The sequence below is a fragment of the Anomaloglossus baeobatrachus genome, chromosome 9 (assembly GCF_048569485.1).
Source record: "Anomaloglossus baeobatrachus isolate aAnoBae1 chromosome 9, aAnoBae1.hap1, whole genome shotgun sequence".
NCBI classification, from domain to species: domain Eukaryota; kingdom Metazoa; phylum Chordata; class Amphibia; order Anura; family Aromobatidae; genus Anomaloglossus; species Anomaloglossus baeobatrachus.
In genome coordinates, this window is record NC_134361.1 from 147,277,764 (window position 1) to 147,291,956 (window position 14,193).

The 14,193-nt window shown below is 50.9% G+C and overlaps 1 protein-coding gene across 1 annotated transcript in view; it reads right to left on the reverse strand.

Annotated features, from left to right (window-relative positions):
- TEX11 (testis expressed 11) overlaps nucleotides 1-14,193 on the reverse strand; it is a 1,632,405-nt gene that overhangs the window by 118,572 nt on the left and 1,499,640 nt on the right. The gene's annotated exons all lie outside the window — the stretch shown is intronic.

Genomic DNA, 14,193 nt, shown 5'->3' on the forward strand with positions numbered 1-14,193 from the left:
GCCCTTAGGCAGGGCAGCCAAAAATTGGGAGGCTCCACATTGTCCCTGGATAGAGACGTGCATGATGGCCTGTAAACCTGAAGTGCCCATTGTAAGGAAGTGGGTCTATTGTAGTATAGCCCTTAGGCAGGGCAGCCAAAAATTGGGAGGCTCCACGTTGTCCCTGGATAGAGACGTGCATGAGGGTCTGTAAACCTGAAGTGCCCATTGGAAGGAAGTGGGTCTATTGTAGTATAGCCCTTAGGCAGGGCAGCCAAAAATTGGGAGGCTCCACGTTGTCCCTGGGTAGAGACGTGCATGAGGGCCTCAAAACATTAAGTGTCCATTGTCAGGAAGTGGGTGTATTATAGTATAGCCCTTAGGCAGGGCAGCCAAAAATTGGGAGGCTCCACGTTGTCCCTGGGTAGAGACGTGCATGAGGGCCTCAAAACATTAAGTGTCCATTGTCAGGAAGTGGGTGTATTATAGTATAGCCCTTAGGCAGGGCAGCCAAAAATTGGGAGGCTCCACGTTGTCCCTGGGTAGAGACGTGCATGAGGGCCTCAAAACATTGTTCCCATTGCAAAGGAGCGGGTCTCCTGTCGTTGTAATGTCCATTCTGCAAAGAATGGGCGAAAAAATTTACCACTGGGGGTATACCTGAAACAAAGGCCTAAGTATTGCAATTTGTAATGGTCATCATCATGGTGGCGCATGAGGAGAAGGAGGAGCAGTCCAGCGATTATCCAAAGTCCAGAAGTGTGTACCCATGGGTGAGTGGAGGTACATGGCAAACTTTAAATTCCGCTCTCATTTGCTGGTGGTGTGGTGAAGTCTGGCCCAATCCAACCCTTGTTCATCTTGATCAGAGTCAGCCTGTCAGCATTTTCAGTTGACAAGCGGGTGCGTTTATCTGTAATGATTCCACCTGCGGCACTAAAAACACGCTCTGACAAAACGCTAGCAGCAGGGCAGGCCAGGACTTCCAAGGCGTACAGAGCCAATTCATGCCACGTGTCCAGCTTGGATACCCAATAATTGTAAGGCACAGAGGAATGTCGGAGTACAGTTGTTCGATCTGCAAGGTACTCCTTCAGCATCTGGGCAAACTTAGGATTTCTTGTGGCACTACCCCGCACCTCAGGGGCTGTGGTACGTGAGGGGCTGAGAAAACTGTCCCACATCTTAAAGACTGTTCCCCTACCTCTGGCGGATTGGACTTGTGCCTCTCTCGACTGTACGCCTCGGTTGTCCACTGATTCATGACCTATGCCGCTAGCGTTTTGTGAGGGGAATGCTTTGCCTACTTCCGTGACTATGGCCTTCCGGAACTGCTGCATTTTGGTTGACCTCTCCTCCACAGGAATAAGAGACAAAAAGTTCTCCTTGTAGCGTGGGTCTAACAGTGTTACCAACCAGTAATGATTGTCGGCCAAGATGTTCTTAACGCGAGGGTCACGAGACAGGCAGCTTACCATAAAGTCAGCCATGTGCGCCAGACTCTTAACAGCCAGGACTTCAGTAGCCTGACCAACAAGATGACTGAACATGCTGTCCTCCTCCTCCTCCTCCTCCTCCTCATCTACCCTGTCCTCTGGCCAGCCACGCTGAACCGAGGATATGACTGGTGTGCATGTCATATCCTCAATTTGGCCGGAGAGTTGCTCCATGTCTTCATCCTCCTCCTCGTCATAGTCCTCCACTGCACGTTGTGATGAGACGAGGCTGGGCTGTGTGTTATCATCACCCACACCCACTACTGTTTCTTGCTGCAACTCATCGCGCTCCGCCTGCAATGCATCATGTTTGTTTTTCAGCAGAGACCGTTTTAGAAGGCAGAGTAGCGGTATGGTGACGCTAATAATGGCGTCATCACCACTCACCATCTTGGTGGAGTCCTCAAAGTTTTGGAGGATGGTACATAGGTCTGACATCCATCTCCACTCCTCAGGTGTTATGTGTGGAGTTTGACCCATTTCCCGACGGCTTAGGTGATGCAGGTACTCAACAACTGCCCTCTTCTACTCACATATCCTGACCAACATGTGCAGAGTTGAATTCCAACGCGTGGGGACATCACACACCAGTCTGTGAGCCGGAAGATGCAAACTGCGCTGAAAGCCGGCAAGGCCGGCTGAAGCAGTAGGTGACTTTCGAAAATGTGCAGACAGGCGGCGAACTTTTACCAGCAGATCAGACAGCTCTGGGTATGACTTTAGAAACCGCTGAACCACGAGGTTGAGCACATGGGCCACGCATGGAACATGTGTCAGCTGGCCTCGCCTCAAAGCCGCCACCAGGTTCCGGCCATTGTCACACACGACCTTTCCTGGCTTTAGGTTCAGAGGTGTGAGCCAGTGATCTGCCTGCTGTTTCAGAGCTGTCCACAGCTCTTCTGCATTGTGGGGTTTGTCACCTATGCAGATTAGCTTCAGCACAGCCTGTTGCCGCTTCGCCGAGGCAGTGCTGCAGTGCTTCCAGCTTGTGACTGGTGTGGAGGGTACAGTGGATGAGGATGCGCAGGAGGAGGAGGAGGCTGAAGAGCATGACATTCCGGAGCTGTAGAGTGTGGGTGAAACACTGACTGAGGTAGGGCCTGCAAACCTTGGTGTGGGAAGGACGTGTTCCGTCCCTCGCTCAGACTGGGTCCCAGCTTCCACAATATTAACCCAGTGTGCCGTCAACGAGATGTAGCGGCCTTGCCCACAAGCACTTGTCCACGTGTCTGTGGTTAGGTGGACCTTGGGTGAAACAGCGTTGTTCAGGGCACGTGTGATGTTTTGTGACACGTGGTTATGCAACGCGGGGACGGCACACCGGGAGAAATAGTGGCGGCTGGGGACCGAGTAACGTGGGACAGCTGCCGCCATCAGGTCACGGAATGCTTCTGTCTCCACCAGCCTAAAAGGCAACATTTCCAGCGCAAGCAGTCGCGAAATGTTAGCATTTAGAACTGTGGCATGTGGGGCGTTGGCAGTGTATTTGCGCCTGCGTTCAAAGGTTTGCTGAATGGATAACTGAACGCTGCGCTGGGACAAGGACGTGCTTGATGATGGTGTTCTTTCTGCGTAGGCAACTGCAGGTGCAGGAGTGGAGGAGGCTTGTTCGCAGGCAGCATGGACAGGGGATTGGCTCGCATGCACAACCAGCGAAGACGTAGCAGTGACATCAGCAAGCACTGCTCCTCGACTCTGTTGTACTTCCCACAAAGTCGGGTGCTTGGCTGACATGTGCCTGATCATGCTGGTGGTGGTCAGGCTGCTAGTTTTGGTACCCCTGCTGATGCTGGCACGGCAGGTGTTGCAAATGGCTTTTTTTGAATCATCTGGATCCAACTTAAAAAACTGCCAGACTCGGGAAGACCTAACATTTGTACAGGCACCTTGTGTCGTCGTGTTGTTCCGGGGAACGGTTGCCTGACTTCTGCCTGGGGTCACCACCCTGCTTCTTACTGCCTGTTGTGATGCTACGCCTCCCTCCCCCTGTGCACTGCTGTCCTCGCTCTGCATATCCTCCTGCCAGGTTGGGTCAGTTACTGGATCATCCACCACGTCGTCTTCCTCTTCCGCACCCTGCTCCTCCTCCTGACTTCCTGACAATTGTGTCTCATCATCGTCCACCACTTGTTGAGACACGTTGCCAACTTCGTGAGAACGTGGCTGCTCAAATATTTGGCCATCTGTACAGACGATCTCCTCATGACTCACTTCAATATGAGCTGGCGAGAGGCCAGAATGTGTGAATGGAAACGTGAACAGCTCTTCCGAGTGTCCAAGTGTGGGATCATTAATGTCCGAGGAGGACGTGTACTCAGCCTGGTGGTAGGAAGGAGGATCAGGTTCAGAAATGTGCGGTGCAGTATCACGGCTACTGACACTTGACCGTGTGGAAGACAGAGTGTTTGTGGTGGTGCCAATCTGACTGGAAGCATTATCTGCTATCCAACTAACAACCTGTTGACACTGGTCTTGGTTCAAGAGCGGTGTACTGCTGCGGTCCCCAAGAATTTGGGACAGGACGTGCGAGCGACTAGATGTGGCCCTTTGTTGTGGCGAAATTAGAGCTTGCCCACGACCTCGGCCTCTGCCTGCACCACCATCACGTCCACTTCCTTGTTCCTTGCCAATGAACTTGCGCATTTTGCAATGCTGTGCACTGCTGACGTGTATATTCACTACTTGTGCGTTATATCAAAGTTTGTGGAAATTGCACACAAGTGCACCTGTACGCTGCCACCAACAGGCACACACGTGCGGTTTTAAAAACCAAGCACGGACGCAATAAGAACCTAACAGGTTTTTTTGGGGAGCGACAATTACAGACAAGTCAGACACTATCTGGACTGTTTTACACTGTGTACACCAGCCCCAGATATGATGAAGGCTGGTATACGGTCACCACTACCCTGCCTGCCTGCCTGCCTGTATACTGGTACAATAGTCCTGACAAGGACTCTTCTGGTCACTAGCCTGTATTCAGACCTGGCTATACCCTGCCTGTATATAGCAACAATAGTCCTGAGAAGGACTCTGCTACTGTACTCCGACCTGGCTATACCCTGCCTGCCTGTATACAACTAGAATAGTCCTGAGAAGGACTTTTGGTCACACTGTTTGCAGCCCTGCAACTGAAAAAGCTATAAAGGGCCGCAAAGCTTTCCCTGAATCAGCGACACTCTCCCTGCACTGACTGTCTGGATAGCTGTGAGCAGAGCACAGCGCGCCGGCCGGTATAAAGGCTCGGTCACGCTGTGCAGGCCGGCCAATCACTGCAATTCCACAACTAACAGGGCTGTGGCATTGCAGTGGTCTGCCAGCCAATCCCTGCATGAGGGCTGGCTCTCAAAAGAGCGCCAACATGCAGAAATGAAGACCACGAGTACAGCACGAGTATCGCGAGATTACTCGGTCCCCGCCGAGCAGCCCGAGTACAGCGATACTCGTGCGAGTACCGAGTAGTTACAAGCATGCTCGCTCATCACTACTAAGAATCCCTGAAGAAGTTTCCAACCCTTCGCCAGTCAAAGAACCAAGCGAAAAGATGATCCATACTGTCCTTGGAGATTTCCTAGCAAGTTGGCCTCAATATAATGGAGGAATTGTTATTCCAGTCATTACCTTCCCTCAACTTAGAGAAGAGGTAAGAGAACCAGAAGAACCTGTTCAGAACCTTGAAGAGCCAAACGTAGCTGAATCACAAGACCATGCATTGGTATCAGTACCCAGTACACCCATTATTCACAGTGAGACACATACACCGGGTGGGAGGACACAACCTCAGACAGATGACAGTATAGTACTGCGTAGATCAACCCGCAGCAACTTTGGTCAGCTCCCATTACGCTATAGAGAAAGTACAGTTTAATCCAAAAAGTCAGTATAACATGTATTGTTTAACCTGTTTACAGTTAAGTAACGTTTAAAGGGGTGGTTCACCCATTTTTTTTATTTTCTGTAGAAGTTCTACTTACAATTCTAGGTATTTTCTCCATTGGCTTGTATTTCCAGTTCTGGCACTGAGCGGCGCTATGCTGCACGCTCAGTGCCTGTCACATGACCCCCTGGAGCTGTGGCCGCCAGCATCCTCTGACGTCCCGGCATTTCCGGGCTCTCAAACAAGACGGGTACGTCAGAGGAGGCTGGCACCACTCAGATTGAGTGACAGGGCTGTGGGCGGTGACTACCGCACGTCACAGCTCAGCATCGAGGGGAGGATCCGGAGGACGTCAGTGTGGAGCCGGCTAGAGCCCTGCAGATGGTGAGGCACGGGGCGCCAGTGTGCAGTACAGGGGGGGGGGGGTTCTTCAGCTGAATCCCCCCCTGCACGTAAGTATGTGCTCACACTCTCCACCCGCCCGCTCTGCTGCGATGTCAGGAGAGCGGCCGGTGTCGGGCAGTGTGATCATCTGCTCCTCCCAGCAGCAAGACACTGACAGGCATGTCACCGCTGTGCTCTGCCATCTGTCCTGCTGCATGGGACCAACTGTCTGCACTCTGTCACCTGCACCACAAGTCACAGAGTGGAGACAGTTGGTGACAGAGCACCTCTGCCCCCCCCTCTTCTTTCCCCACTCTCTTCTCTCCCCCCACTCTTCTCCCCCCCTCTCTCTTCTCCCCCCCCTCTCTCTTCTACCCCCCCTCTCTCTTCTCCCCCCCTCTCTCTCTTCTCCCCCCCTCTCTCTTCTCCCCCCTCTCTCTCTTCTCCCCCCCTCGCTCTTTTCTCCCCCCTCGCTCTCTTCTCCCCCCCTCGCTCTCTTCTCCCCCCCTCTCTCTCTTCTCCCCCCTCTCTCTTCTCCCCCCCCTCTCTCTTCTCCACCCCTCGCTCTCTTCTCCCCCCCTCGCTCTCTTCTCCCCCCTCGCTCTCTTCTCCCCCCCGCTCGCTCTCTTCTCCCCCCGCTCGCTCTCTTTCCCCCCGCTCGCTCTTTCCCCCCCGCTCGCTCTCTTTCCCCCCCGCTCGCTCTTTCCCCCCCACTCGCTCTTTCCCCCCCGCTCGCTCTTTTTCCCCCCCGCCCGCTCTCTTTTCCTCCCCCCCGCTCGATCTCTTTTTCTCCCCCCAGCTCGCTCTCTTTCCCCCCCGCCCGCTCTCTTTTCCTCCCCCCCGCTCGCTCTCTTTCCCCTCCCGCCCGCTCTCTTTTCCCCCCCGCCCGCTCTCTTTTCCTCCCCCCCGCCCGCTCTCTTTTCCTCCCCCCCGCTCGCTCTCTTTTCCTCCCCCCAGCTCGCTCTCTTTTCCTCCCCCCCGCTCGCTCTTTTTCCTCACTCTCTCCTGGCATGGTCAGTACAGAAATCTCTCCATCGTGGAGGGGTGAGAGGGAGTAATATACATGGAGTCCCTACTGTGTCTGTGTATTTATTTCTAATAAAGTATTTTTCTCTGTGTGATGTCTTTTTTTTTTTTTAAACCCTTTGTTGGAGATTCTTAATGGCCAGGTTAAACTTGGCATGACATTAAGAATCTCGGGCTTTATACCAGCTGGTAAAACATAGCTGGTATTAACCCCTTATTACCCAGCGTGCCACCTGCCACGAGGGCCACTGGAAGAGTTGGATACAGCGCCTGAAGATGGCGCTTCTATGAAAGCGCCATTTTCTGGGGCAGCTGTGGACTGCAATTCGCAGTGGGGGGCCCAGAAAGTTTGGGCACCCTGCACTGTGGATTCCAATCCCCAGCTGCCTAGTTGTACCTGGCTGGACTCAAAAATTTGGCGAAGCCCACATCATTTTTTTTTTTTAATTATTTCATGAAATTCATGAAAAAAAAGGGCTTCTCTATATTTTTGGTTCCCAGCCGGGTACAACTAGGCAGCTGGGGTTTGGGGGCAGCCCGTAGCTGCCTGCTGTACCCGGCTAGCATACAAAAATATGGCGAAGCCCACGTTATTTTCTTAAAAAAGTTTTCAGGGAAAAACCTTTATAAAAAAAAAATGCTTCCCTGCATTTCTATTGCCAGTGAAAGTAACACCAAGCAGCGGGGGCTAGCAGCTAGTAGCTGCTTTAGTTACCCTTAGCAATAGAAAATGCAGCGGGAGCCCACAATGTGATTTTTTTGTTTTTTTATTTTTAATGATTTTTTTTTAAAAAAAATCGGCATGGGCTTCGCCCATTGAGCACCAGAGCATTTTACTTCTCATTCATCCCAAGTAATCAGATGACTCCAGTGTCGGCCGATTACTTGTTCTGTGTCCCCCTGCATCCATCGCAGCGTGTACGGGCTGTGAGGTCAGCGGAGTGGAGACAGTGACATGCTCTGCTCTGACACATAGTGTGCTGCATGTCACTATCTTTCTCTACTCTGGTACTTGTGCAGGTGACTGGATGCTACATGTCACTAACTGTCTCCACTATGGGACTTGTTGTGCAGGTGAGAGTGTATACAGTTGGTACTATGCAGCAGAAATCACAGAGTGGGGCAGTTAGTGACATGTATCATCCGGTCACCTGCACAACAAGTCCCAGAGTGGAGACAGTGACATGCTCTGCTCTGACACATAGTGTGCTGCATGTCACTATCTTTCACCACTCTGGTACTTGTTGTGCAGGTGACCGGATGCTGCATTTCACTAACTGTCTCCACTCTGGGACTTGTTGTGCAGGTGACCGGATGATACATGTCACTAACTGCCCCACTCTGAGACTTGTTCATGTGAGAGTGTATACAGTTGGAACAATGCAGCAGAAGTCACAGTGGAGCAAGTTAGTGACATGTATCATCCGGTCACCTGCACAACAAGTCCCAGAGTGGATACAGTGATATGCAGCACACTATGTGTCAGAGCAGAGCATGTCACCAACTTGCTCTGCTCTGTCACCTGCGGTGCTGCATGTCACGTTTTTGCCGCGATTTGGTGCGTTTTTTGCTGCATTTTTGCTCACTGCGTTTTTAATCAGTGCACAATGCCATTAAAGATTGTTGATGAAAAAAAAAAAAAGGTCTGATGTCATTTCCTTATTCAAAATGTTCATTGTATGCAGGAGAGCAGACAGCAGCTGCAGAACTAGAAGGCTCAGCATCCTCCATTCACTAGTGTATGCAGGAGAGCATACAGCAGCTGCAGATCTACAAGGCTCAGCATCCTCCATTCACTAGTGTATGCAGGAGAGCAGACAGCAGCTGCAGAACTACAAGGCTCAGCATCCTCCATTCACTAGTGTATGCAGGAGAGCAGACAGCAGCTGCAGAACTACAAGGCTCAGCATCCTCCATTCACTAGTGTATGCAGGAGAGCAGACAGCAGCTGCAGAACTACATGGCTCAGCATCCTCCTTTCACTAGTGTATGCAGGAGAGCAGACAGCAGCTGCAGGACTACAAGGCTCAGCATCCTCCATTCACTAGTGTATGCAGGAGAGCAGACAGCAGCTGCAGAACTACAAGGCTCAGCATCCTCCATTCACTAGTGTATGCAGGAGAGCAGACAGCAGCTGCAGAACTACAAGGCTCAGCATCCTCCATTCACTATTGTATGCAGGAGAGCAGACAGCAGCTGCAGAACTACAAGGCTCAGCATCCTCCATTCACTAGTGTATGCAGGAGAGCAGACAGCAGCTGCAGGACTACAAGGCTCAGCATCCTCCATTCACTAGTGTATGCAGGAGAGCAGACAGCAGCTGCAGAACTACAAGGCTCAGCATCCTCCATCCAGGACTGTATGCAGTTTTTTACCCAAAAAGAAAGAAAAAATGACATGGGCTTCGCCATATTTTTGTATGCTAGCCGGGTACAGCAGGCAGGTACGGGCTGCCCCCAACCCCCAGCTGCCTATTTGTACCCGGCTGGGAACCAAAAATATAGAGAAGCCCTTTTTTTTTTTAATTATTTCATGAATTTCATGAAATAATTTTTAAAAAAAAATGACGTAAGCTTCGCCTAATTTTGGTGTCCAGCCGGGTACAACTAGGCAGCTGGGGATTGAAATCCACAGTGAAGGGTGCCCAAGCTTTCTGGGCACCCCCACTGCGAATTGCAGTCCGCAGTCACCCCAGAAAATGGCGCTTTCATAGAAGCGCCATCTTCTGGCGCTGTATCCAACTCTTCCAGCTGCCCTGATGCCGGGTGGCTAGCTGGGTAATAATGGAGTTAGGGCTAGCTGTATATTATCAGCTGGCCCTAAGCCCGAAATTCATGGTGTCACGCCAATATTAGACATGGCCACCATGAATTTCTAGTAATGATAAAAAAAAAAACAACACACAGAAAAATATTTTTATTAGAAATAAAACACAACACAATTAGTGACTCCATCTTTATTGAAATAAACCCCCTCCGCAGTAATCCTGGGTTAGGGTCCCGCGCCGTCCAATCCGGATCCAATATCATCTGATCGGTTTGTTGGAAGGCAGAGCGATCAGATGATGTGTCAGGTTAAACTACGTGAATCACATCACACATCAGCTGATTGTATAAAAGCCGATTATACAATCAGCTGATGCATCAGTAGAAAAATAAATAAATAAATAAATAAATACATACTCACTTATGTGCTGATTACCGGCAGCTCCTGCAGCGGAGTCTAATCCTGTCCCATCGCTGCAGGAGCTGCCGGTAATCAGCTGATGAAGTCCCCTGACGGCAGGATCAGCTGATAGCCGGCCGGGCGCGAAAAAGCCGGCGAGACTACGATCAGCTGATGCGTCAGGTGACTGCATCAGGTGATCCACCGCCAGGTCCTGCAAGCAAGGTCCTGCCCCGGGGAGACTGCACACAGCCAGAGCGGCGGGACCGAGACAGGGGCTGGAAGCGGACATGGCACCGGGACCCTGCAGACAGGTGAGTATGACATACACACACACTCACACACACACTGTATACACACACACTGTATATACACACACACACTGTATATACGCGCACACATACACATACACTGTATATACGCGCACACACACTTTCTTCCCCTGGCTGTGTAGAGCTGCTGCTGTCTCTGTGTGATTTCTCTGAGTGCACATCCACTGGGAAGAGGCAGGGAGGAGGGTTTGGGTGGGAGCAGAGTGAGTGTATTAGACACAATGGGTGTGTTAGATAAGCTAGACACCGCCCTAGAGCCACAAAGAATTCTGGGGCTTGTAGGAACTGAACACAGGAAGTCAGAGGAGAGATTAACCCCATCAGAGCTGGAGCCAGCAATGAACATGTGCTGCTGGAGCACAATTAAAGGTAATTTTGCTGAAGAAACATAATAGATGTGTTGAGGGGCACATATTAGCAAGATTTATCAGAAAAAAAAAAATCAGTTTTGGTAACTGGACAACTTCTTTAAGAATGTGCCCACAAGGACTATTGTGAGAACTCTTTAAAAATGTTTTCTTTGCACTTGGTTACGTGCACTTTAAAATATGGACCACAGGTTATGAACTGGCTATAACCACAAACTCTCTCATTGTAAAAAGTTACCTCCTTGGTACCAACCTCAGAGTCTGCCTGTTGAGGGGCATAGCTCTGCACCAACAAGGGGGCATGCCTGTTTATGGGGCCTGCCCTCCAACACTTGGAAGCGGGTACGCCTGTTTATGGCGCGTACCTTACACCACCCTCCTCAGGAGAGGAGGATTGGAGGAAAGGTCTGGGGAAATGGATGGCCCAGACCTGGTCACCAAAAGGATCGGTGACCTACCTCCTGGAGGTTTTTGGGTGGGTTTCTGACTTGTGGGTGGTTGGTGGTGGAATGGTACCTGGTATGTTTAATTGTAAATAGTTGCCCCTGTGTGGGAAAAGTTTGTAATTACCCTTTTTTTTCTTGTCTTTGCAGCCAGAGGCCATGCTAATGATAACCAAGGGGGAATGTGGCGCCCCTGACCTGGTCAGGCACCACAGAGTATTGCACCCATGCTGGGGCAGTGCTTCCAGGTAATCTCCAAGGGCCAGGATGAGGTGCACACACAAACACATAGTGACCAGGTTTCCCACACCATTAGAAGGGACCCTTGGGTAGCCAGAAGGGGTTAACTTTCAATTCCCATCAAGGGGTGTGCTCAGAGGCTGGTTGCTAGGAAGCAGGGCAGACAGGAAGAGAAGGAGGAGCAAGGAGTCTGAAGCAGAGTGTTGAGGAGTGTGGAAGGGAGCAGAGGGTCTCTCATGTCAGCCAGACCCTGCGGAGGGCAGTAGCTGAAAATGGGGAAGAAAGGGTATCTGTGGGTCAGTCGGAAAGACACCTAGAGAGAGGTGACTTAGTAAGGGGATCCCTGGTATTCCAGCACGCAAGGGGAGACAGGTCCCTAGAGCAGACAGTAAATCATTCAGAGCTGCTCAACCTTCAGGTGGGGGTACTTCATGCCCTCACCACCACAACACAGAGTCCGAGTCAAGCAGCAATCAGGAGGCCCATAAGGGGACAGGGCCAGAAGCCAGCCCACCAAGGTCACGCTGCCGGCAGACGGGCCAGAGAGGAGAGCGGGGTTGGAAACAGCTTCCATGGAGGATTCCTACCATACTTCAAGTGAGGGATCCTCCCAAACAAAAAGAGTGCAAGGAGGGCGAGTGGACAGCTACCCTCAGAACAACCTTCTGGAATTCCTGGTTCCATCTGGTTATCGCAGTGTCGCCCGGGCATCTCATAGTGACCACCAAACAGTGAGTAAACACGTTAAAAGACTTTTTGGACTGTCTTGGAGTCATTCTGCGACCTGTGGTTCCACACACTTACACAGGGCCCTGAAGCTTGCCTCACTCTTGGGAGTCCACTACAACTGACTGCACCCACCATCAGCCCCAGACACCCCTTAATCTGCTGTGGCGGTCACCCTGACCGCAATACCAAGAGTGGCGTCACAAAAATCAAAAGAGAAGGTTCCCTACCTCTGACCAGACCGTCCCGTGGAGTCCCTGAAGGTAACGCACCAGACCGCTGCAACAGTCCTGGCTCCACACTATCTCCCTGACTCCCCCATACACAATACACAGGTTTCCTATCATTTGGCTGGCAGCTATCTTTCGGATTCTCCCACACAAGAGCGCTCACTTTGTTGAGTGCTCTTATGTTCTCTATGAGAAAAATGCTACTAAACATCTCTGGCAGTGGCTCATCTCTTAGAGAGAAAAAAGCATCCACGGTCCGAAATTGGACCTGCTGGGTCCTCATCTCCCTGACAATCAGATTGTCGTCTGGTCCTGTCTATCTCCGGGTTCTGCCAACTGTAGTCTGTGTACAAGCACCTTAACTACTATATCTAAAGGGTATGTGAACTGTTAGGGTATGTGCCCACCATGGCCTTTACACATCCTTTGAATTTTTCAGGTGGAGGACAGGTTACTAAACACTGCCATATTTATTTTTTTAAATTGTAATTGTAATAATTGCTAGTCAGCAAGTGCTAATCTTCCTTCTTTTAGCATTTAGCAATTCTTCAAGTGTGTTACGGAGTAGATCGGCCTTACAGAGATGTCGTGTGCACAGGCTCATAATTTTACGTAGTCAGTAAGGGGCGCAACCACTTAAAGTGCCTAGGGCAGCATGAAGGCAAAATACAGCCCTGCTGTCATGTCCCTCGCCATTCCAGCTACATTGCACTGCAGCTCTCACAAACAGATTGGGTACCAGTATCGGTCCACTCGAGTGATACTGCTTCCAGTCACCAGGGGAAGCCAACCGCTGTAGGATATAGGGGGACCTGACAGTAATGCAGATTTGTATGCGAGAGCCCATTCACTTGCCAATTCTGGGGTCTGATAAGAGCGATTCTTTTAGGGGGTGTCTGCTTTCTTTTGGCGGTAAACTTAGTAGTACATAGAAAATAATACATTTAGGCAGGTAATATAAACCATTGTAACTACTGTATGGTATGTACCGACCACTATAGGACTGGTTGTGCACCATGAAGATAGAAGATCTGATAAGTATTGTGCATTTGAACCAGTAATAGAATTAACACAAAATGTTGATGTTAGAGAATGTGAGGACATGATTATATTTGAAAAAATGTTGCTTTTTTGAACAAGAATAGATGTGGCTTGTTCATGGGAAAATATAAAAGACATATCCTGAAAATAAGCCCTGGCACATCTTTTGTAGCAAAAAATAATATAAAACCCGTCATTTTCAGGGTAACACGGTAGTAATTCTCTATGAGCGCTGCATATACCGTATTTTTCGGACCATAAGACGTACTTGTTTTCCCCCCAAATGTTGGGGGAAAGTGGGGGGTGCGTCTTATGGTCTGAATGTGGCTGCGGGGAATGTGGGTGCTGCGGTGGAGCGGGTCATCGGGGGCACGAGCAGGCTGTAGCAGCCTGCCGTGACCACGTGGACCCGCTCATTTAATATGCACGCCCATCCCCCGCCCATCATCCCTCAGCACTGAAGCAGTCACTGATAGGTGGGCGGGATGATGGGCGGGGGATAAACAGCCGGCCCGCATGATCACCCCTGGCAACTACGGCCTGGATTGATCATGTGCGGCTGTATTCACTGCCCCCCCCGTGCATCATCATCAGCGCGGGAAGCAGTGAATCAGTGTACAGTACTCACCGTTCCCCTGCAGCGTTGCTCGTCCTCCCGTCTGTGTTAGTGGCAGCGCCGCTGAGTGGAGCCGTCCCAGTTACCCTGCTGCATCACAATCATCTCCTGTGTCTGTGCCGGCAGCTGGGTGGAGACTAGCGGGGCGCACAGGGATGACATCATTGCTGTGCACATGTGTCCACACGCAGCCGCCGGCACAGACACAGGAGATGATCACAATGCAGCAGGGTAATGGGGACGGCTCCACTCAGCGGCGCTGCCGCTGAC